This window comes from Canis lupus, chromosome 30 (assembly GCF_003254725.2).
Source record: "Canis lupus dingo isolate Sandy chromosome 30, ASM325472v2, whole genome shotgun sequence".
NCBI lineage: Eukaryota > Metazoa > Chordata > Mammalia > Carnivora > Canidae > Canis > Canis lupus.
Genome location: NC_064272.1, coordinates 25,891,198 through 25,916,034, shown reverse-complemented (window position 1 = coordinate 25,916,034; position 24,837 = coordinate 25,891,198). Strand labels below are relative to the sequence as shown.

At 41.8% G+C, this 24,837-nt stretch overlaps 1 protein-coding gene and 1 long non-coding RNA gene across 3 annotated transcripts in view; one reads left to right on the top strand and one right to left on the bottom strand.

Moving 5' to 3' along the window:
* Positions 1-24,837, top strand: part of RORA (RAR related orphan receptor A) — a 711,297-nt gene that overhangs the window by 334,091 nt on the left and 352,369 nt on the right. The gene's annotated exons all lie outside the window — the stretch shown is intronic.
* On the bottom strand, positions 11,402-24,818 carry LOC118352863 (uncharacterized). The gene is made up of 3 exons (XR_004810733.2): positions 24,572-24,818; positions 13,407-13,549; positions 11,402-11,518 (listed from the first exon to the last, which is right to left on the bottom strand). It is a non-coding gene; the product is annotated as an uncharacterized LOC118352863 (long non-coding RNA).

Sequence of the window (24,837 nt, the reverse complement as noted above, 5' to 3'; positions counted from 1 at the left end):
GGGGGGGGGCAGGTTTTCAGAGAGAGGTCTGAGCAATGATAGGAAGTTGGGATTGAGCCATAGAGCTAAACAAAGTACTTGTAGAGGAATAGAGCTTTCTTCTAAGCAAAGCCGTTCAGGGACCAGGACTGGCCACAGAGAATGACCCAGACTTGGCCACTGTAGGACAAGTAGGTGGACCCACAAGGGAGCAAGGCTATTTCGATACATTTTAGTTTCTCAGCTCCAGTTTTCCTTCCTTCTGAGTTATACCAGCCACCAACAAAGCAATGCCAAATCTGCAGCTCTGGTTGCATCTCAAGAGGGTGAGTGCCAGTGAGGAGAAAGTCACTCCATCCTCCTTAACATTGGAAAATCTTATTAACTTAATTTAGGCTCCACACTTGGTTCTTCAGCAGCCCAAACTTAATTCAATGGAATCCATTTTTAAGGTTTGTGTACTACAGTGAACCATTAGAAGTAGGGCATTTTACACATTTAGTTTGCCTTGAATAGAAATGAACCCAAATCAGGTCTCATTAGAGCACTGCTGGTGTATGATTTAGGCAATTTTACCATTATCTGCAAAGAGAAGAAATCATGGGTACATTCAGATGTAATTCTGTAGCATCAAAGTGAAATCTCCCTTTTCTTGCCTTGACTTCTGGATTTTAGTTGTTTAGTCATGTTGGTTAGTTGTGCTTCTCAAGTAGTGAGCATGAGTGAGTGTGATCTCAAATTGTTCATTAAATTTTAGGCCTTGGAATGGATTCATGAGTTTTAGGGTGAATTTTTGTGTTTTTGTTAAAAATACTTGGTTATTTCTTGAAGAAAAGACAGCAGCTTTTTGGTAGTAGTCAAAAATTGTTTACCGAATTCTACTCTGGACCAACGCCAAAGAGATAGAAGACAAAGGCTGCCCTAAAACAAAGTCCTCATGGGCTAAAGTTTCAAAAGAAAAATCCAACCAGCAGTTATTTTGTAAAGTCTTCAGCTGGCATGAGTAACTGCTTTGTAGCATTCACCACTGTGATGGTAACAGTGATAGTAACTATGAGGAGACAACATCTACCATGATAATTTTTTTAAAGAATTATTTATTTATTTATTTATGATAGACACACACACACGGGGGGTGGGGCAGAGAGGCAGAGAGGCAGAGACACAGGAGGAGGGAGAAGCAGGCTCCATGCCAGGAGCCCGACGCAGGACTCGATCCTGGGACTCCAGGATCACGCCCTGGGCCAAAGGCAGGAGCTAAACCGCTGAGCCACCCAGGGATCCCCCATGATTATTTTTAAATAGCAGCTTTATTGATATATAATTCAGATATCATAAAATTCATTCTTTTAAAGTTCACAATTAAATGGTATGCACCCAGGGTGTGCAGTTATCACCACCATCTAATTTCAGAGTATTCCTATCATTCCAAACTGAAACCCTGTATCCAGTAGCAGTAACTCCCCTCACTTCCCTGCCTTAAGCTCCTAGGCAATGTCTAATCTACTTTCTGAGTCTATGGACTTGCCTTTTCTGGATATTTCACATAAATGGAACCATACAATATGTGCTCCTTTGTAACTGAATTCTTTCACTTACCCTGTTTTTGAGGTTCATTCATTTTGTTTTACATATGACTACTTCATTCCTTTTTTATTGCCCAATAATATTCTATTATATAGATATGCCATCTTTTGTTTAGCTAATCATCTGTTGATGGACATTTGGATTGTTTCAGTTTTTTTACTATTATAAATAATGTTACTATGGATATTCACGTACAAACATTTGCATGGACATGTTTTTTCTGTTCTCTTGGGTAGATACCTACAAATGGAATTGCTGCATTATACAGTAACTTTATGTTTAACATTTTCAGAAACTGCCAGATTATTTTCTGAAGTGGCCGTACCATGTTACAATCTTGCCAGCAGTGTATAAGGGTTTCAACTTCTTCATATTCTCTCTGGCACTTGTTATTATCTCTCATTTTTATTTTAGTCAATCCTAGTGGATATGACATGGTAATTTATTATGGTTTTGATTTGCATCATCACTAATGATATCGAGTATCTTTATGTGCTTATTGGCCTTTTATATATCTTCTTTGGAGACATGTCTATTTAAATCCTTTACCCATTTTTAAATTGAGTTGTCTTCATATTATGGAGTTATAAGAGTTCTTTATATATGCTGGATACAAATCCCTTATCTGATATTTGACTTGTCAAAATTTCTCCCCTTCTGTGGGTTGTCTTTTCCTTTCTCAGTTATGCTCCTTAAAGCAAAAATATTTTTAATTTTGTAGAATTTCAATTTATCTATATTTTTGTTTGTCACTTTTGCTTTTGGTGTCTAAGAAACCAATGTCTTATCCAAAGTCACAAAGATTTATGTTTTCTTCTAAGGCTTTTATAAGTTTTAACTTTCACAATTAGGTCTGTGATTCATTTTGGGTTAATTTTTGTATGCAGTGCAAGGTGAGGGTCCAGCTTAATTCTTTTCCATGTAGACTCACAGTTGTCACAGAACCATTTCAAAATTCTTCTTTGTCCATTGAGTTGGCTTGTAATCCTTGCCTAAAACTTGATTGTTTTTTAAATTACCAACTAAATCAACTAGATCCTAAGATATCTTAGAATCATATAAAAGAGTCCCAGTCCCTAGTCCCAGAGAACGTGCTATCTCTTAGGGAGAAATGCTTGCCAAAAACAGGTGCAATAACATCATTCATTCATTCAACATTATTTAATAGTATCCTTAAAAAATATCAGGCACAATGGTAGGGAGACTGGGATGTGTAAGGATAAATAAGTACCACACTGAAGCAGGTGAAGGAGACAGCGTTGGGTTTTTAATAAGACTGTGTTAGGTCTCAAGGAGTTTTAGCATTTATATTTGTGCTTGTACATGCTCATTCTTCTCCATGTAGTTGTCTTGGAGAACTACTTCTCACCCTTGGATTCAATGGCATTTCTTCTAAAAGGTCTTCGCCATAATCCTAAATTGTATATACCTCTGTAATAACTCTTAGCATATTGAATTGTAACTGGGTGTCTATCTCACTTACCCTTGAGGAAAGAACTGTATTTTCATGACATCACATACCTAATAATTTTGTGACATAGAAGATGACCCATACATGTATATTAAATTAATATTTGAATCAAGAGTGCTAGATGGAGTTGCTCTTTGAAAACTTCCTGGAAGTGGTAATATGCAAATCTTCCAAATGATTTCAGGAAAGAACATCAACAGACATCTCAATAGTACATTGTGTTACAGGTTGACTGAAGTCATGTGACTCTCTCATGTTGCCTTGATCTGATAACAAAAGTTTTAAAAGTGGGTGAGGGGATGGTGCATGTGGGCACCACTGAGGTGATGTATATGACTTCTAAAGAAACCGTTGTCTTTGGCTTGGGAAGAAAGACCTTAAAATCGAAATCAAGGTCAGCGTGACCCAGTTGTCTCTGGTAAGCTAAACAATTTGTCAGAAGGATAATTCTACTCACTCTAACTGTGTGGTGGTCTTTTCGCCCTCCCACTTCCTGTCAGAACCCACAAATGGTAGATCCCAGAAAACACCAACCTCAGGAAAAACACTTCTGTGGGGAGGACCAATCTCAAGAAACTAGTTTTCTGTCCTCTTGCTGTCACACTCACAATTAATTAGCCTAAAGTTCCCTGAGAGAACCGTTATGCTGTTGTGGATTGATTTGCTTGAAATAATAGAAATATGTAGGCCTTCAGAAGAGTGTGGTGTATGACGATATAAAACTCTTGGCTCTCACAGGTCTGGCTTTTCTCTTTTCCTGAGGATAACTTTCATTAAATATACTGAACAACTTGGTCTTCAAAAGAGTTTTTAGAGAACCTGATCCTTAAGTGAAACAAGCAAAAGGTTGAAAATAATTACCATGAAAAATAATATTTCAAAGGGCTCATTGGGTGGTCTCCTGGAGCATACTGCCAGGTAGAAGAAGCCAAAATGTTTAACCTCACCCAGGCATTCTGGTTTACAGTGAATCTACTGAAGTCCTGGCTTCATTTGTGCATGGAGGAATTGGGTTCTTTCATCCACCTTAGGCCTTTACTAAAGAATTTATTCTCTGGATGAGAATATTTTTCTTAAGGGTAATGTCCACTAGTAGCCTTACTATTGAACATATTGATGGGACAACAGTTCTATCCAAAGGTTTGGGATAAATCTATTTTCCCCAAGTCCCTCTCCATACATCAGAAGGCAGCCCTAATATTTCTTGGAGAATTAAACTAAGTCTTGCTACCAGTTGTAGACATATCTAGTTTTTATTAATCCTGGATCCCGTGGTTTAGACAGGATCTAGACTTAGGAGACAGTACCTGGGTTCCCGGTACTGGAACCCAGGACTCTGGTACTCACATACAAGTCATATCTCCTCTCTGAGCCTCCTGTTTTGTTACTGTTATTACTATAATTGTTGTCATGAAAACTAGAATTTGTTGTGGGTTTCCTGTAATTCGTATGCCCTGATAAATATTTATCTGGGTTATCTTAAGAGTCTTCTGAGATGTAGATATTATTATTACTTTCCTCTTATCAATGACAAAAATTAAGCACAGAGAGATTAAGTAGCTTGCCCCAAATCACCTTTGGTAAGTGGAAAAGACCATGACTTGAACCCTGGCAGGCTGACCCTAAAGGCCACGTTGTCAACCTTGATGCTGCCGCATGAAGGGAAAGTAGTGTTAAAATGTCCTTTTCCAATACTAAATTTCTGTAATTCTATAAGCCATTCCATATATTCAGTACTGCTACTGTTTCATACCAGTGATTTATAAAGAATTTCATGGACTGGAACAGAAGTTGGCAAACAGTCGCCTATGAAGCCAAATCAGGCCCCTGCCTATTTATATCAATAAAGTTTTATTGAATAGAGCCACATTCACTTCTTTACATATTGTCTATGACTGTATTTTTACTACAATGGCAAAGTTGAGTACTGCAAAAGACAGTCTAGGTGCAAAGCCAAAACTACTTACTTTCCTGACTCTTTGTGAAAGAAATTTGCCAACATCTAAGCGAGACTAGAAGACTGTAGTGCTGGGAAGTTTATTCTGTTTACTACTGTGTTTCCAGCATCTAGAACAATGTTTAGTACATAGTAGGTGCTTGATACATAGTTTTGGGGGAAAAAAAGATAAAAAGAGGTTTGTAACTTCATCAACTATGCCATGGTAGACACAGCTGCAGTCTGTAAATAATCAGAATTTTAGAATAAGCTATCACCCCCCCACACACACACACAAAACCCATAAAATATGATGTTCAAATACAAAATTTTTTGAGCAGTCAACTCACAAAATGAGATTTTTATCAATTTTCTTGAGCATTTACCAAAGGTGGGGTGGGATACTAACTATAAAATAAATAATTGGTTTAGGTTTTTCTCCACCCATCCTCCTTTAGGACCTGATGCCTTCACTTGGTAAAATTAATATTGACATTGAAAACTAGCTTATTTGTTTTAGGTGGAGTCCCTATAAAGCTAATAGACAAATATGCCTAGAAAGATAGAGAGACTGCTTTGCATTCTGTCTTTGCCCCTTCTTTCATGGATTATTATGCAAAGATCAATTCCCTAGTATTTTACACCTGGCAGCTACCTACAAAATTTGCCTTTTGCTCCAGAATGTATTATTTGGGGATGTTTAAAACAGCATCTGAGTTTCTCTAGTTGTATCCCAATTTAATAGAGCTAATACAGATAATTGGATGTGAGAGTTGCTCAGTAGAAGCTACTTTATATTCCAGAACCAACTTGGAAACATAATAGCTATGGTGGTTTTTTTTTTTTCCAGAGTTCTTATAGTCATTTATCTTAGCAGTGCATTAATTAATTTTCTTTCATTATCTGGTACTTAGTCATAAAATGTTGTCATTCTCATTATGTCATTCTGCAAAATGCTGTTTGCATATTGTTAGTACTACTGAAATGTGTGAGCTCACTGCTAGTCATTTGAGTGTATTTGAGAATTAATCTGGTAGAAATAACATTTATATTTAATACTAAGTTCTCCGAAAAACAATTATCAAATGATTTTACTCATATGTGGAATATAAGAAATACTGAAAGAGACTATAAGGGAAAGGAGGGAAACTGAGTGGGGAAAAATTAGAAGGAAGACAAACCATGAGAGACTCCTAACTCTGGGAAACAAACAAAGGATTGCAGAAGGGGAGGAGAGTAAGGGGATGAGGTGACTAGGTGATGGGCACTAAGGAGGGCACTTGATGGGATGAGCACTGGGTGTTATGCTGTATGTTGGCAAATTGAATTTAAATAAAATATTAAAAAAATACAAAGTTCTCCTGGCCCTAAAAGTACATGCATACTTCTGGAATAGCTGCGTGGCATGACCATTTATTCATTAATTCATTTATTTCTGCCCATAACCCACTTTGTACTGAATACTTGGTTAAATGATTAGGATGTTGGAAAATACACACACACACAGACACACACACACAGCCTTTACCCATAAAAGACCACCATCTGATGCAAAGGATGTTAGGGTGACAGTATATGGGATGAACAATTTGATCATGAGATAAACATTTTGGTCATGGATGGGGAAGAGGAACCAGCTAAGGTGGGGAGAGGGGAAAGATTAGAGAAGAATCTTTAAGAACTTGACACATGAAACCTGAAAACCAAGAAGGAGGAAAAATGGAGAAAGATGTGAGGCCATAAATAAAGGATTGGGAAAAATAGAAGAGTAGGCATTACCCTGGTGAGAAAGATATAAAAAGGTATTCAGAGAGGACAAGAGCAGGTGAAAGACATATAGCATTGAACAATATGTGTGCTTGTGAAACAGCAGATAGAAGAATGTAGGAGAAGAATGTAGGAGATGAGCAAAGGTTAAGGACCTGTGTGCCACACTAAGGAGTTGAATTTGATAGTCTAGGTGCAGGGGAGCCACAGAACAATGATCAGATGGTCCGCAGCAGGAGGAAACTAATTGGAATGACAATTCAACAAGCAGTGATGCTAGCATTTGGGGCAGCAAGAGTTCCTCTGTCTGTGAATAAACCACATCTTCAGTTACTAGATATTGAGGTGATTCTATGCTGGGGCTCAGACACTGAGCTCCTCCTATACTAGTGTTGTGTTTGTCACACTCCTAGTAGTGAGATTTCCTTGGAGCACTGCCAGTGGGTTACTCTCCAAAGCATAAGTTCATCCATAAAGTTTTTTTTAATAAACTGTTTACTTTGGAATAAGTTTAGATTTACAGAGAGTTGCAAAGATGATACAGAGTTCCCATATGCACTTCACCCAGTTTCCCCTAACATTAATCTCTTACATAACTGTGATTCATTTGCCAAACTTCAGAAATTAACATTGGCACATTACTATTAAGTAAAGTTCAGACTTGATTTGGATTTCATCAGTTTTTACATTAATGTCCCTTTTCCATTCCAGGATCCAATCCAGGATATCACATTGCATTTACACGCCTATTTTTCTGCATTGCATCCTTAAAGTTGTTAATTACACATGATTGTGGTTTATAGAAACTGACTACATAAGAGGCTTTGAACCTGGTAAGACTGGAAAGGAGAGAGCCATTTATGTAAAAGGGGAAGGCTTTCCTTTCTTAGTGGAAAAACCAGCCAGCCTGTAGGATATAGATATAATGTTCCCCTCATCAACTTTCCAAGGCTGAATGGTTTTAACAAGGTAGAAAAGAATTGGATGAGTCAAAATCTGACGTGGCGATATTTATTTGATGAGTGGCATGATGGGTAATCTGGCTGGCCATGACCTCTTGAAACAAATGGTGCTCATAAAATACTTCAAACCTCATATAGATAGAGTCCTCTGGTCCTAAAAGCAATGCTTTGTTTGCTAGGGCAGTAGTTCAGTGAAGGTCATTATATAGTACACCTTGGGCTTTTTTTTTTTTTTTTTTTTACTTCTTAAAAATTTATTTATTTATTTTTTCCAGATTCTTTTTTTTAATTTGTTTTTTATTGGTGTTCAATTTACCAACATACAGAATAACCCCCAGTGCCCGTCACCTAATCACTCCCACCCCCCGCCCTCCTCCCCTTCTACCACCCCTAGTTCGTTTCCCAGAGTTAGCAGTCTTTACGTTCTGTCTCCCTTTCTGATATTTCCCACACATTTCTTCTCCCTTCCCTTATATTCCCTTTCACTATTATTTATATTCCCCACATGAAGGAGAACATATAATGTTTGTCCTTCTCCGACTGACTTACTTCACTCAGCCACCTTGGGCTTATAAGCTGAACTCCAAATTTAACAGGAAAGTTACCAAATACTTAAGTGCCCTTGAAGAGTTTGGCCTCCAAATATGTGCTTTGGTGTGGTTTGAGGGGGGAAAAACAACTTTGACCTGCCACAGGAGTGTAATTTGGGAAAATGTATAAAACTTCTGTTGCCTGGATCTCCAGCCCATCTCTCTTCCTAGACCTGAGCAGTCGTGCTCAGAAGTCCATTATAATCACCGTTCCCCATGCTTGTTGTTCTGATGTGCTGTTTCCAAAAGTTCTCACTTTGAAAACAAAACAAAACAAAAGTTCTCACTTTGGAGGAAAGAGAATCTGGCTGAACCTTCCCAGATTGAATTTTCTGGCAGACCAGTCAGCTCTGGTGTGTCTTCATGACAGGACTGGTGGAGTAAATAAAAGAACTAAAACGTTGTCTAAAAAAATATTTCCTTGCAGAAGATGGCATTGATTATCTTGGAAAAGAATAAAATGTTAGGACTTGCCTCCCACAAGAACCAGAGGCAGGCGTGTTCTAATGTCATAGGATAGTTAATCAACTCTACAATAACTCATCTGTGACAAGTGATGGTAAGGGTTGAGCTAGCCTAAACTGTCTGTAACCATCGAGAACCAGAATGTTCACTGGTGGAAAACTTGGGTCCATTGGCCAGGTCTTAGGCTTTTCTGATATCACGCAGGTTTCTGTGCAAGAGTGAGCATCACACATACACACACACACGCGCACACACACACACACACACACAAACACACACAGAGTCATAAGCCGACTGCACCATGGGATAGCAAAGTGCTTCCTTAGCCTGAGTCAGCAACACAGACGTTTGCTGGCTAACAACCTCTCTGCCCTGTTATTGCTGCCATTTGTCATGTATTACTACCTTCTCAGGTCCAGGTTGTTTTTATCCATCAAGGGCAAGCATAGAACTGGCCTTTTCATGCATTCTGGGAGCTACCTGTATGAAAAAGACATCGGTGCTCCTGCTAAAATCCCGCCAAATCTCTGCCTATGGCTCTTAGGTGTACTTCTCGCCCTCTCATTATCTAAGTAAGTATCTAGTCTCTCCTCATTTAGGACAATTAATTTGAGCACAGGATTTACATTTAATTCACCTTTATATATCCTGAGAGTGCTTAGCATGCTGCTTGGCCCATAACAGTAATTCAATAAATATCTCAGTAAATAGCACCTGGTTACTCAGCCTACCCCTAGCCTTGCTCATCACCTTATCAGTGAAATTACAAATAATAAGAAGTCCTGGCCAGATGTCCAATTGAATGCTTATGGCACTGTTACAGAGACCATTTCATATAGATCTTTTCTTTGGCCTAATCAACCATGATAAGCTTTTCACCCCAAGTAAGGAAAGACAAGCAGGCAACTGAAGAAGATAGACAGCCTCATAGTCCCTTCTTCTTGACACTGCTACAAATTCAGAGTTGCACACTGTATCCTAGCCAAGTGGCTTCCTCTCTCTGAGATGTAGTGTGGGGAGTATGCAAGGAGGAAAGGCAGCACAAAAAAAGCCGGAGGGGACCAGAGGATGATAACGCAGGTGTCATGGGCCAGCATTCTCCTTGGGACTAGCATCACTTATTCAAATTATTGCCCATTTTATGATTTTCCAGGGAGGAAAGAGAGCAATAAGTTGCCTGATTGTCCTCTAATGGTTCTCTCCCTGTCCCCCAAAAGGCTGGAGAATGTCCCACATAAGAGCTTTGGAAAGCCCTAACCTGAGACCAACTGAGGCAACTTGAAATTCTTAAATATTTACAGCACTTATTATGTGACTGGCCATGTACTAGACACTGTTTGCCTCTGCTTGCCACCAGTCCTGCCCACTCACAGTCCAAGAGGCCCCACCAACAAGAGATTGCCAGTCCTGTGTCCAACCAAAGTATTGAATGACCCAGGAGTATTAAATTGAAACCTGTTCTTCACTACAGAGACCACTATTTCATCTCTGTGTAGACGCTGGTGCCCCTTGACCATCTGCATTGTGGACCACCTGGGGTGACAGCTACTGCCCCAACCTCTATTACAAAATATGCCCCATCTGGTATTTTCATGAAAAAGAAAACCCCATCTTTAAAATCATAAAATCAATCTATGGCCTCTATATCTCTGGAGAATTTCCCACCTCTTAAGTCTGTCCCATTCAGGTGCCTGTCAACTCTTAGACAAAGGTCAGTGGAAGATGGTTACCATGATTGCATTGGGGACCTGTGACTTTAAGATCATTCCACCCAAAATGTAGAGAGCTGATGTGGGTTTTTTTTTTTTTTTCCCTTGGATGTGGCACATTTTCTGAAGGACACCACCATCAAAAGACTGTAAAATAATGGGGGTGCATAATAAAGTGATTCGTTGTGAGGTTGACAGTAATGAAACTTGAATGTCCATCACATTTGGCATGCGTTCTAGACAGCTTCATTGTTTGAAGTGTGCTTGCTGTCTATGCCTTAGTGGAAATAATCCCAACCTGTTTTTGGCAAGCCATGGAGGTAGCAACTCTTTACTTGCAGATAGATAGCAGGGCATGAAGCACTCTCTGACATTTTCTCAAGTCTCCCCTCCCCGGGTGTTTTTCCCTGGAAAATGCTTTAATAACCGATTGATAAGGTCCCAAATGAAATGTACACATGAATGAAGGGAGACCTTCTAATAAAATGACATTACAATCTTCCTTTTCCCCAATACTCTTAGGCCACCTCTGACTAAATGGATTTGAAACCCAAGTATCATTCACTGTGGGATTGAAAGGAAGCCTAAAGGTGACCTCATCCAGCCCCTCATCAGCTATTTAAATCCCCCTCACAATAGCCACTCAAGCAGGATTGGTTGCTGGCTGGGAGTCTCTGAGGCCTCTGATGACTTAGAGCTCACTAACCCGACAGGACAGTCAGGTTTGGAAGTTAATCTTAAACTAACAAGATAGCTTTCAATGCATGAATCCTCTTCAATAAGAATGGCTACTTTTTTTTTTTTTTTTCAAATGCTCACTGTGTGTGTTAAGAGCTTCAGTCCTTGACATGCACCAGCTCATATACTATTCAAAACCACCTCAAAGGGAGATATTATTATTCTTATTTTATAGTTAAAGACACTGAGGTTGAGTTGGCCAAAGTGCTTATTCAGTTTATTCACAGAACCCCTAGTGACAGGAACCACATAGCTGTTCTTGAAGCAGCTCTGACTCTCAGAAACTGCTTCTTTTTAAGGTGAAACGTGTTTCCCTATAAAGCAAGCAGTAGGCATTTATTGAGAACCTGCCGAATTTCAGGCACGATGCTAAGCACTTCACATTCAAAGAAATAATGGGTTTTATTTATGCCTATACCCGTATTTTACCTCATTTTAAGAAATATTTGGGGCAAATTAAAAGGAAACGTCTGATATACAATGGCAGAATATAAATAGGACTAGAGAACCGTGATCAGAGAAAGCATAAGTAAAACAGAGGGCTACCATGACTACATGAAAAATACACTACACACATCAAATGGAATAAGATCAATTTGTTTATATTTGACCTGGGCTTCCCTGAAGCCAGAATGAAAGGGGAGACACTGTCAATTCACAAGTCTTATTAACAAAATGATGGTCAAAATGGGGTAGCTATTTTCCTGAAATTTAATGATGAAAAGAAATCTCTCTCAGAGGACTCCATACTGGGCGCATTGAGCAGTCAACTTAGCTGTAGCCTTAGCAAAATTTCTACAGGAGATGCATAAAAATACTTAGCGCAGTTATTCTTGGAGCAGAACATTAAAATAAACTTGGCGAACAGGGCAATATAGGTCAAATAGGTAGCCTATGGCCTTCCATCTTTATCCTCCCCAAAGCATAAAACATTGATCCTGGCACAAAGGATCTTCATTACAGATCTCAGATATTGAAATGTATAGACATGCCTGAGTCCCAGACTATGAATGTGGAGAACAGAAAGTTTTCAGAGAACTAACTCATCACCGTGGGCTGAGTTTCTAGGGGCCATTTCTAGGAAGGAATGACCTTTGAGCCGAGCTGCATTGAACAAGCATCTGAAGGAGATGGATGAAAGATGAGTCAGGCTAAACGTGACTGATCTGATTTATTCCTTTCACTTACGCTGTGTTGTGCCTCAATTTCATGTGTCTGCGGAGGACACTCACCCTTGGCACCGACTAGAAAGTGAAACTGCAGGGCATTCATGGGCTCTGGCCAAGGAGCCATCAGCAATCCCATTACCAATGCTTACAGTGAGTCTCATAAGACAGATTTGGCTCCAAGCAGCGACCACGGCTCGATTTTCATAAAGTAATTTCACTTGTTTGTCCCAGTTAATATTAATAAGCCCAGGGCTACATGCGTCTACTTATCAGAGCACAAAGATAATAGAATAATGGAATGTTCAAGCTGAAACGGACCTTGGAGATCTTCTAGTCCAACTTCCTCATTTGATAGATGAGGAAATGGAGATGGGATGAAGTGAAGGGCCAGGTTGCAGATAGTCAGATTCACAGACTGGCCGAGCTGGAACCCAGCTCCAATAGGCAGCCCACTGTGTGGTCCATCAGAGCTGTCTGGCATCCTCCTACCTCATCCCTGAGAACTGGAGCATCCTAGAAAGAACCTTGGATCGGGCACTGGGAGAACCAGGGCTTAAGCATATCTTCATTCATTTTTATCTCGAGTTTCCCTAGACTCTTACTTTCTCCTCACGACATCAACTTCATCGTAAAAAATCGATGCCCAACACTATTCCCCAAAGGAGGAGGCGAGATAAAGCAAAGTCTCTGCGACGCTTGCAATGCCTCAGTCCCTTCGGTTTAGCCCAAACTTGGCACAAACCCAGTACTGGTGATACTTGGTGCTTTGTGACTTTGAACATGCTTTCTAATCTCATGGAACCTAAGCTTCACTGGACTATTGTCATTATGATGTGAGTCAATGCATATAAACCATATAGCACAAGGCCTGGCACTGACATGCTCAAACAGGCTCATTCTCTTGATTGTGCTCCTGCCTTCCTCCTTTCTGGTAGATTGTATGTAAGTCCACATGTATCTCCAAGGGATGTGAATCATCCAGAACTCCATGTAGTCAGAATGTAGAGTTATATAATGTTCCTAAGTTACTTACCTCTTTCCACTAAATAAGTCAGCCTGCAGAGTCTCATTTCCATTTCTCTTCAACTAGCCCAACATCCATTTTCACCTACATGGAACCTTCTACTGGCCCAGCAACAAATAAATCACATTTCAAGTGGTCCCAGGACAATTCAGCTTTAAAGAAAAAGAAAGGATGGCAACATGAAGGACGTTTGCTGTGTTGGGCTGTCACCAGGTCCCCATTGGAATCATGAAAAATTATGGCCAATAAAATAACATTTTTCAAAATGTGACACTACTCTTAAATTTATCTTGGGCAGTAAATGGATTTTGAAGAGAATATTTGAGGGCAGTTCATTTTTCAAGCGCTCGATAACACATCATAAATGAATCGCATTATTAATTTATAATAGAATAATTGTTTTGTTCAGCCATTTTCACAAGCTCTGGCATTAATTTTCTCTTTCTTTTTAATCATCTCAAAATATTAGCACACACACCACCCCAGCATGCCACCCAGTCCTCTCCAATTCCTCCTACGAAGACAGAAATGATTCCGACTGGTTAGCTACAGAGTCTTCCGGCCATCCTTTTGTGACAATGAGAAAGAATGAGAACAAAAGCCACTAGCACTGATTGAGATTGTCTGCCAAATAGTATGCTAAACAGCGTAATTCTGTTATTTTCTTGAGTCTCCCCACAGGTGCCATTATTGTGCCCATTTTACATATGAGGAAACTGAGGCAGAGAATCTTTTTCTCAAGCAACAAAATAAACACCGTTTGCATTTATGAGGTTTCATGAATACAGGTTTCACAAACCAGGTTTGCTTAAACCAGGGTGCATTTGAGTGCTATCGCTTTTATGTAACAGAGCATGTAATATCATCTTTAACTGTACCCAAGTCAAAGTAGTGAAAGGCAGGGGAAAGTTAAGTAAAGTACCTAGGGAGTTAAGACCAACAGAACAAAGTCTTGGGGAAGGGATTTCTTTTTTTAATGAATGATCCAATTGGGTTGCTTGTAGATGTTGTAATGTTAGTCTAACTCTGACATGTACCAGTGTTCCGGCTGTTTTACTCCTGGAGCCTCAGGACACCCAGGTACCAGCCCCAGCTCTATCACTAACCATTCCTGCCATTTCAGATAGGTCACTACATCTTTCTGAATCTTAGTTTCCCCCATTGTGAAAGATTTGCCCTCCAATTTCGACATTCCCAGAGGTTGTATTGACCACAAGGTAGATCCAAGCAACTGTTTACATACTGATCGTGAAGATAATGAGGGAAAAACAGGCCATCTTTAATGCCCGGCATTCGACATACAAAGATTCAGCCTTATATTTCAACCTGTCTGAAGGGAAAGCTATATAATTGGACTTCAGAGAGGAAAAAGCCCATATGAAAGCTTAATAATAACAATAACCCAAAAAAAGGCAGTCTTAAAGCATCACGACGCTAAAAGCTCATTAAGATCTCTGTCCCAGCTATTACACTCCTAATTGAACAGTTACACAAATAGACGTACAATACAATCGTGACTCTAATTAAGGCTCCGACCTCAGAATCTCGTAGAAGCTTGTACAGTTCCTGCTCCCCCCTTTAAATAGCTGTTCCGGGCAAGCTTTGGGAAGAGAAACTGTCCTATTATGGCTTCACTGAAATAACATGAAAACTCATACAAGTGCCTCTTTCTGTTTCTTTTCCTAGCCCATAGCACAGCCCCCGCTCCCCATTTCTTCCCTTCCACTACTGCGAATGTATTCTTTGGTGGGAGAGGACGCAGTTTGCCAACTCCAAGTGTGTGTGTCTTCCCTATCACTGTCCACCTTTTTCTGCAGTGCCCTCCATCAGTATCTTGATCCATAGGGCTATGGGTCTAAGACGTGCCAGGTACTCTAAGCAAGGCTCTCTCCCTATTGGATAATTGGCTTTCTTCCCCATATATTAATTTTGCTTTCTCTTGCCCACTTTTTCCCCCCATCTATACATCCCAGCTAAGAATCTTAACAGATAGAAAGTTTTGAGTTTTCTTTACTTTTCCCTCTTCCTTCTTTTCCTGACCTTTGCAGAGAAGAGGGATGCCAAGACCCACAGGAGGTAACCTTGGGAGGAGGGGTAAAAATCAAGGTCTGCTTTTGAATAATGAAGAGTCCACAGGCTTAGAATAAATTCTAAAGGGAGTTAAAGATTTGTATATAGAAGACATTCCTAAAGTCCCCCAGTTCCTGTCCCCCTGAGCTGATCGCCTTCGATGTTAGTGGAGGTTGGCATATTCATCAACTGGAGCTATGACAAAATCTGGAGTGAAAATAATTTGAACTTAAAGTTGACCAACTCCATGAATTAATTTCTTTCTGTCCTAAAACTAAGGACCTATTTCAAGGGCAGCTTAGTATACCTATTGAGGAGAGCCCAGTGACCTAGAATTCCTTTGGATCCTTTCGTCTCCTGATATCTGAGTGGTGTGGCCTTCTGCAGGGCCACTGAAATGGAAGGGAGTCTAACACACCAGAATACTTTGTGTCAAGTTACATAAAGAGAGAGGCAGTTTAGGGAGACCCTTCATTTCTTGGAATTTAAAAAGAAATATTTCTAACGCTTAATAAATAAGAAGCAGTGCCTTTTGCTTAACCATGAATGCAGTGTAAAAAGAGTCCTCATCTCAATGCTGCACATACTGGTCATGTCAGATTGTGACAAGCCACCAACTACCCCCAGGGTGACTCTGAGAGCCCAGTGAGCAAACATTGATGAAGGTGGTTTTAAACAGAAAGGTGGCTTAACTAGTATAAGTGGTTGAGTCTACAGACAGACCCATTCCTCTAGTGGGAGTCGATTTATAAAAATTAAGAGGTTAGCACATTTTTCTGAGACATGTGATTGACATTAAGCCACCTCTGCTATGGATGGTTGACCTCTTTATCAACTGTGATATGCATGTGATTCCCTCATGCATTTTTTATTCCAAAAAGGATATAGCATTGTCAGGGGAGTCTTTGGGATCTAGTTTTATTGTTGACATCCTCAGGAACAGCCCAAAAGTCTTTCGCAGGGGCTCAAGCTGGAACATGATTGTGAAGGATGTCCCTCCCTAAGGGCCATGTACACATCATTATTGAAAGACTTTTCCCGCCCCATAATTGGTTGATACATCTGTCGCTCCTAGCTGGGACATTAGGGGCTCAAGTACAGAAAAGTCTCCCATTCCAGGCCCAGCACAGTTTTTAGTACCCAGTGGATGGTCACTAAATACTTGAAAAGAGAAAGGCAGTGGGAGGTAAGAAAAGGGGAGTTCTACATTGAATTCTAGATACTCAGTACTTCCCCTAGCACACAGTCAGTGCCCAATAAATTATACATTGAGTCAATAGTTTTGCTATGCAGCAAACAGTTTAGAATTTTGTACTCAGGTAACGTACTTATTTAGTGTATCACAATTTAGGGAATTTAGGAGATAAGGCTGAGGACTTTGGTTTCACTTCTGAGATTTCAGTAATACCTCCATACCTTACTGGCCATGGCTACAGGTTGCTGTAGCCTTCCAGGGACAGAAGGCACTACTTAGATAGTGGTTGTCCTTAAGGCTCTAGCAAAGAGTTCAGCCATTTTTAAGGGACAGCATAGCTCATACCTGTCTATGCTGAACATTGGGTCAAATGGCCTCTATTTTCCTCTGAAGGCTTGACTGAGAGCCTTTGTTATTGGAAGCTTGAGGTTTGGCACAGTCTCAAAGGTGTCAAGTTTCTTGCAACTTTTGACCTTTGATGCTACACTTAGATTTTCCACTGCTGAGCAAATTATGCATCTGCTATTAGAGAAATGAGTCTATGCTCTTGGATTGTGTTATACGGCAAACCAGAACCAGCGATCAACACATTTAGAATGGTTTGAGAACACAGATTTGGTTTCAGTCTCCATCTAAAAGGTTTGGATGGTTATCTGAACTTGACTCATCCGATCTCAATCTGGACCATTGAATTTGCAACACAAAGCTCAAAACCTCAATAGGAAGACTCCTGATATTTCTGGTCATGCCAGCTTCCCATCAGGCCAGCCACATTTCGGTGAAATGTCCTCAGGCATTTTGGCATGTCCGGTTCTGTTCTAGGTCCAGGTTGTGGTTTCTTTGAAAGTAGTAGGTGTAGGTGGTAGATACATGGAAACGGGCCCCCGAGCTCTGCAGAGTTCACGTATAGGATCTCCTGCAGGGCTAAGGAGAGAGGAGGGTTGAAGAGTTAGTGTTCCCTTAACTCTGTGCCCTCTTGGAGGAGAGAGGACTGTAGCAGGACTAACTGGATTCTTCACAAACTCTGATTAAGTGTTCCACACCCCACCTTGTCTAGTGTCTTAAACTTGAATGTGGCCACAAAGTACCTGGGCATCTTGTTAAATTGAAAATTGAGATGCAAGAGGGCTGAGTGGAGTCTGAGACTCTGCACTTCTCACAGGCTCCAAGTGGTGTCATGCTGCTGCTTCCTAAACCATCGATGTTCTGAGCAAATGCCCCATGTGCAAAGCATTGGACCAAAGGAACACAGAGGTGAATCGATGAGGAAGACAAGGCCGATGCCCTTAGGGAACTGCTTTGTGATGGGGAGACCGACAGGTAAACAGTACCCATTCCCCAAGGGCTCAGGGCAGAGACTGAGGTGAGGAGAGCCCAGTGGGAGCCCTGCCCTGGGCCTTGGAGGTGAGCAGGAAGTGAGCAGGCAGGAAGCCAGGGAAGAGTATTTAAGGCAGAAGCAAGGGCCTGGGTAAGAAGGGAGACCACATATAAGTTTGTGATCTTTCTGCAAGAGCAGACACCTCAAAATTGCCCTGTTCATTCCCAAGCCCTGGAAGGGGGGAGGAGGGCGGGGGGAGGGGGGGAGAAGCATATGAAAGCACAGAACATTCCTGTGGCAAGTAAGCAATTGCTCGCATCCAAGGGCACAGGCCGCCTTTCTGCTGCACAATGTAATTAGAGCGTTGGAGATGTGGGATCGGGAGAAGCACCAAGCTGCGGGGATTGTAAGCCAGCCGAAGCTGCGAAAAAGTCGGGCGTGCCCGTTCTCGGCACCATCAGCAGCCTTGTTGTTATTTCTCGTGGATTGACCAAACTGGGATTATGCTTTTTGCTATTGGGGGAGGGGGAGGGGGGCATTTTTTTTTTCTTTCTTTTTAATGAATCTGAAAACTCAGAGTGAAACTCAGGCAGGCTGCAGCATTTCTCCCAGGATTTTTCCTCTCCTTCCAGTTGTCCCCCTGCTTCCCTCCATCCCCACCATCCCTTGGGATTGCACCCAGAAATGAGACTGGTTTGCATTCCAGTGCTACAGACCTGTTCTCCCTCTTGAGCTCCAAGCTGGCCTGTGAAAACTTTCTGATCCTGGCTGGCAAAGTCCAAGCATTGCAATCCAACAGTGGCCCAGGGGAAAAAACAACAACAACAAAAAAAAGCAAAAAACTCCCAAACCTCAGCTGGTCTTTCTCTTTCACTGTGTATGTTCCCTCTTGACCCTGCTGCTCACCGGTAGGGAGGCCCAGAACATGTCTTGCCGTCATAGTAAAACAATAGGAACCACTTGCTTAGAAATTTACACAGCTCTCCTGGCAAGTAAGAGGGCATTTACTAGCATTCTTATTCCCATTTGACAGATGGGGAAACCGAGGCCCAGGGAGCCACAGCTCATAAGTGGTGGACCAAGGATGCGAATCTAGCATTCTGACTCAATGCAGGAACGTGAAGTATTCACCATGAATACATGGGCCCTGGTCCAGGCAGTCAGTTCTCACAGCAATCCGTGTTCCAAACAGGAAACTGAGGCCGAGCGAGGGCTAAAGAACTTTCCCGAATTCCACCCTTGGATGCAGACTCCCAGATGCCTGACCTCAGAGTCCTCGCTCTTCCCTTGATGGGGTGGGGGGGGGGGGGAAGCTTCCTTGATTCCGCCTTCGCCCACCCTCTCTGGGCTTTATTTTCTCATCTGTGAAATTGGGGACTGTGTGGTCCCTGAGACCTCTTCCCAGCTGTACGATGCGGTGATCCTGTCATTTCGCCTGAGAGACCGGAGTTCTTCACTGCCAGCTTCCATTCAGTGCTAATCATTTTGCTTAATTATGTTTAACTCTGAGTGTGTTTTACTGCAGCTGTCAACACACTTCAGTTCGTTTTGCTGCTGAAGTTGATAGCGAGACGATAGCACCTGTGTGCCGTTTTGCAGAGCGCCGGTTGCAGCCAGGCAGGCCTTCAGGTTGGCGGCACGCTCCCGTGTTCCGTCTCGGTGCCAGCTTTAGTTCTTCCGTTTGCACTGGAGCGAAGCAGGCATACCTTCAACTGCAAACACCCGGAAAGCTCAAGGTACACTACTGGCTGTATTCCAGTGGGGTGTTCAAGGCGAAGAACGCGAAGACTCTCCCATGCGACACATTTACTTCCATGTCGTGTGCATGAGCAAGAGGGGATGTCAGTCTCAGGCTTCTCCCTGATACCTCCACTTCCTGGGCCTCTTCCCCTGTGATTGAAATCTCTGCTCACTGTTTCCCTTCAAGCCTCATGAGGCGCCACGTTATCTAGAAAGCTTTCCCGGACCTGTTTCGTCTGCACTCATGCTTTGCCCACATGTCCCTGAACTTCCATCCATCATAGCCTTGCCCCACCATAATGAAAATGTCTCTCATTATTCTCCTGGCTGAGGGCACCAGCCATATGTCATTCATCCCTGGATGCTCTCCCCCTAAATGTTTATTGAATGAAGAATGGACGGATGAATGAAACCATTTTCTACGTGTTCACCCTTGCAGTGTTCTGCGTGCAGAATTGGAGCAAGAGTTTCCTTTGTCTTTCTGATACTCTGCCGTGAGGCCTCCTCCTTTCTCTTCTGACAGATTTACTCAAAGTTTACCCAGTTGCCTTTTATCTCCTCTGCGCCTTTTCCCAAGCTCATCTTGATCCCAAACAGCATCCTTTCTCCCTCTCTTTCCTTCTCATACACTCTTCCGAGGGGCCAGTTTCTGTCCTCCACCTCTGAAATGGCACCTGAAACTCTGCTCATTCTCCAATGTTCTCTGGCCGCCACTCTCTCCGTTGCCCTATTTGAAATAAACATGCCATTTCCAGAACTAGTCTGTCTTCACACTTTCCAGAATATTCTTTTCTTTCCCTTTGATCCGTACATAATGTAATAATGTGTGTGTGTGTTGATTGTTTGTTTTGTTTTGTTTTTCAAGTTGTAAAAGTATCATTTCATTTGCACCAGTGACTTCTAAAATCTGGCTTGTCCAGCTAATATTTTGATACTATCTGAGGATACTTCCAGTTCTACAACAGATTTAAAGTCAGTAATTCTACAAATCACCGATGGACCTCACCCCCAAGAGATTCCATTCAGGAGATCTACTATCAGAGCCTAAATCTTAACAAATGACTTGTTGGTCAAAGGGAGACCTACCCAAGGTGAATACTGGTGGGTGTTCTTGCTAGGGAGAAAACTGGCAGGGAAATAAGACGTGGAGTGGTGGGAAGCATTTGGAGGACTTCCTCCTTGAGAGACAGAACCTATAATGCTACTTACTAGTGGCCTCAAGTATGCCAGGAAGGGAGTTTCACCCAAGCTTTTCTCATTAGGACCCATATTTTCTTCCCCCCTAGATCTGTTTCCTGGGTTGATGGAGGATCTGCTGACCTATTAAGGGCCATGATTGGTGGGGAGGGATCAGCACAGCCATCTTTAACTTCAGTGGGTTTGAGGATCACTTGATATTGCTAAAAGTTTAGGTTTCCAGGACCATCATCAGGATTCCTGATTCATCATATACAGAATAAGCCCAGAAATCTGTATTTTTAGTTCAAATTTAACACAAGCTTTTTTTTTATAAGCAAACATTGCAAAAGAAAAAAACTATAAAATCTAAGACACCACATATTTGCCCTCTAAGATAGAGTCAAATCTGCCCAATGGGAGAAGCGTGAGAGAGGATGCTCAAACATAGCTGTGCTTCTGTTTCTGCTCTTGTCCTCCTTTATGATCCTAACACTAAATCTGACCAGTTCCACCAAGTGGAATTCTGTGCTTAACTTTTAAGGTGAAGTTTGCGGGGGGAAGTTTGGTGAAGAGTGGCACAAACCCCTTGCAAAATCTGGTGAAAGCATAATGATCTTTTTTTTTTTTCTAGAAAGCACAATGATCTTACACCCATGCATGGATTCCTTTGACAAAGGAGAGAGGGGAGATAGGCAATCCTAGTCAGCAGTCTTGTAGTCTTCTCACATCTCAAGTGAGAAATCTTGCCCGTGACAAGAATTGCTCAGGCTCCTCAATATGGCTCCTTGTAGCTATAGAGAGTAGAAGCCCCTAGGGGATGAGTCAGAATTTATGCAGGCGCCTATACAATCTGTCATGTGGTTTCTATATTATCATAAAAGTTGATCCTAAGTTTTAGCTGCCCTGCTAGGCTGTGTCTTTCTCTCTAGTTTGCAACATGAAAGGCCAAGAGGCACTTCATTCCTTTGATACCCAGAGCTCCAGGAAACTTTAAAGAACAGATCTCTCCCACATCTTACCAAATAGCTTGTGTCTACCAATGAGTTATATGCAGGCCAATAAAGCAGACAGTGCCAGGAGCATCGTCAGTGTGGTCAGCCGCACAGAGGAACATGATCTTAAGCTCTGCCCCAGACCCTGAGCCTGAGTCAGCTACTTTTGGAGGATTAAACTATGCTTGAAACTACTACAAGCATCTTTTCCAGACCTTTTCGCCAGGGTCAGGTACAGAGCCTTAGAAAGAAAATCCTTATTGCTACGTTGGGTGATTCTCTGTGTTTTAGAGTCCTGCTGATACCAAAATCAGTTTCCTTCTGGTAAGAAATGAGACACGTATTTTGAACTATCAAACTCATTCCTGCTCATCCTCTGTATTCGGCAGGTTTAAACATCAGATTCTCTAGTACTGATATCACTGATGAATTGAAACATGTCCAATGCCTTTAGCTAGAGCACACTTGGAGGGAGTAATATCACATCCTAATGTTACAGTGTTTTTAGGATAATCATCATAAGTGTTGTTATTTATATATCTCTGTTGCTAGGAAGCTTAGCTGAAGTACCACAAGTTACTAATTTTGTTTCTGATAGCCACGCATCAAAGGCCACATTCAGCCATATGCTCATGCATGTGCTATGTGCCTGGGTTTATTTCTCTTGTTGTGTTTTCGGATTATCCCACCTAAATAGCTGTGCGTAGCATTTCCCAGATTCCATTTAATCATCAACAGCAGAAAGTCTTCTCTCCCAGGAGGGTCTAATACAGAAAAGCAGCATTACCTCAGAGTATATACGGATAACCTCAGATTTGATGTTATCGCTAACTAATAACTATTATTATTTGTACTTATATTGTACATGATCATTTAAAATGGACTTCTCTATTTTTTCTCCCATTTGGTCTTTAATTAAGCTTCTACCAGAAGCTGTAGATACTCCTATCATTCCAACTTTCCAGATGCCAAAACTATGGACTCACAATACAGCAATGATAAAAGATGATATAAACTGTACATCCAATGTGGACAACCACTGGGGGCACCTGGGCGGCTCAGTTGGTTAAGTGTCCAGCCATTGGTCTCAGCTCAGGTCTTGTTCTCAGGGCTGTGAGTTCAAGTCCCACACTGGGCTCCATGCTAGGTGTGGAGCCTATTTAAAAATGTATCTAAAAAAAAAAAATAAAAATAAAAAAAAAAAAAATAAAAAATGTATCTATATGGACAATCGTTGAGATTTGAATGCGGGTCTGTCTGACTCCAAGTCCAGTTCGTTCCATGTTTAAATTTCCTGAAATTCTGCAAATCAAACAGTGGTGTTGTTGCTCATGGTAAGCCACAGTGATTGGACAATTCATAGAACCACGTGGCTAACGCCCTGTACTGTCATATTAAGACCTGGCCACATACACTGTGAGCTCGCTTCCATACCAAGCTGATGTCATGAGATGTTTTAATCACTACTTTCTTCTTCTTTGATGTCTTCTTGTTGGCAATGGTATAGCCATTTGTTACGCACCCAATTAAGTCAGCAGTCTTGTAGTCTTTTGTAGAATGTGGAAACTTCTCGTTTTATGTCTTGTGACTCTGCTTCATGGAGCCGACAAGAGATATGGTGGAAAAGGTTACAGTCACTCCATTTCTCTATTAGCATCTTCTCCTGAGAGCTTATCACTAATTTTGGTGTCAGAGCAATAGTCATTTTGAGGCTTCGTGAAAGCCTACATACTCCCCAGAAATGCAGACAGCCCCCCTGACCTTTGCGGCTGGAGATAATGGCCAAGGCTGAGGCACAGTGACCTTTAGGCCAAGAGTGGGTGGCAGCACTTTTCTTTTCTGTGACATTCTGCTTTTCCCTGTCTGTATTTTTAATTGGAAGCATGGACCATGTGAATCTGCCTGGTTCCCCCATACAGACGCCCTGAACTCTGAATCGAAAGATTGTGTCTGGCTGGCTCTTGTCATAAAGGAGCACTCTCACGGCTAGGCTGGGGGCCGTTACTAATTGCCACAGTTATAGACACAAAGGATATTACGGGTGACCTTTCAAGGCGGTGATGCTGTTAGCAGAACAGGGCCTTCGTACCACCTGGCCCAGCCCATGCTCTGCCTCATATTCATTTTACCCCCATGATCTCATGAGAGGAATCTGGCACTCAGCTTTTTTTTTTTTTTTTTTTTCCCAAACGGCATTTTGTATAGTTATTTATTTATTTGTATGGAGAACTCTTACTCTTCAAGGGGAACCACCACCACTGAAGCCATTTCTTTAAGTTCCCTCACAGATTGGTTTCCTCCATGAAACTGTTTGCCACAGGTTCATCCGGCACCTTCGGTTAACCCCCTGCACTGTGGGCAGCTCCAGCCCACGCCAGCGATCTTGTCATTTATTCTCTTTAGCTCCCTATCATTTGAGAACTCTCTAATGTCCCCAGATTACTTTCCACATGCTCATTTCATTCCCTCAGATAGATTTTTGAGTGCCTCCTTACCAAGCAGAAGCTGGCCACCAGAACCTCAGGAGCACCCCCTCTGTGTTGGGGCCTGTGGTGCTTTTCACAGAGTTTCATTTAATCCTCACAACACACCTGGGAGGGAGGCATTGCCCTCCTTGTTTTACACCCGAGAGACTGGAACTTATTTACACCATGCACGTTATAAACTTGCTAAGCGTCACCTGAGACTAGTAAGTGGGGGAGCCATGCTGCTGTGCAGCTCTCCTGTGCCAAGGCAGGATGCCAGCCACGGACACCGGTGGGGGACAGCTGGGGGACAGTCCCCAAATACAGATCGCATTGCTTGTGTAGCGTGCTCTCCGCAGCACCAGGCACATGGTTGGTGTTCCTTAAGAACGCCCATGATGGTGTTCTTAAACTCTTCTGCTGAATTATACAGGGACAAGCTCCCAGCCCCCCTGACTGAGGCTTAAGCACTAGTGTATAG